Here is a 960-nt window from a genome sequence, read left to right on the forward strand (position 1 = left end):
GCGTTGGGTCTACACGGAGGGGATGTAGCTGTTGGCCCGGATATTACTCCTAGGTGTTCCAATGGGCTGACCTAACATAACCGGGTGGAGAGGTCCGCTGGTCAAAGCACGTTCGTGGAAAGTCAAAGGGCTAGATCTCGTGGTCAACCGCTCCAGGGTTAGGCGAGACGGGGGCCCTAGGGAGTAGCATTGCCACCGACGCATCGCACCGGGCCCTCATACATGCAGGGAGGTGTGGTGTCATGTCTGAAGAGGCAGTACCCATCTCGGGGTGTGTCCAGCTCACGGACGGCGCCGCAGGCGGCACCCGGAGGGGGGAAATGGACACGTCGGGTCTACACGGAGGGGATGTTGCCGTGCTTTTGGCCCGGATGTTGCTCCCAGGTGTCCCTCTGGGCTGACCTGACACAACTGGGTGAAGAGGTCCATTGGCCAAAGCCCATCCGTGGGAAGTCAAAGGGCTAGATCTCGTGGTCAACCGCTCCAGGGTTAGGCGGGACGGGGGCCCTTGGGGTAGCAATGCCACCCGAGCATCGCACTGGGCCCTCATACATGAGGGATGGTGTTATGGCATGTCCGAATAGGCGGCACACATCTCCGGGGCATGGCCCCCCTCACGGACGGTGCCACTGCCGGCACCTGGAGGGGGGAAACGGATGCGTCGGGTCTACACGGAGGGGATGTAGCTATGGTTTTGGCCCGGATGTTGCTCCGAGGTGTCCCTTTGGGCTGACCTGACACAACTATGTGTAGAGGTCCACTGGTCAAAGCCCGTCCGTGGGAAGTCAAAGGGCTAGATCTCGTGGTCAGCTGCTCCAGGGTTAGGCGGGATGGGGGCCCTGGGGGGTAGCATTTCCACCGAAGCATCACACCGGGCCCTCATACATGCAGGGAGGTGTGGTGGCATGTCTAAAGAGGCGGTACCCGTCTCGGGGTGTGTCTAGCTCACGGACGGCGCCG

This window comes from Triticum dicoccoides, chromosome 4A, assembly GCF_002162155.2.
Source record: "Triticum dicoccoides isolate Atlit2015 ecotype Zavitan chromosome 4A, WEW_v2.0, whole genome shotgun sequence".
Classification (NCBI taxonomy): Eukaryota; Viridiplantae; Streptophyta; class Magnoliopsida; order Poales; family Poaceae; genus Triticum; species Triticum dicoccoides.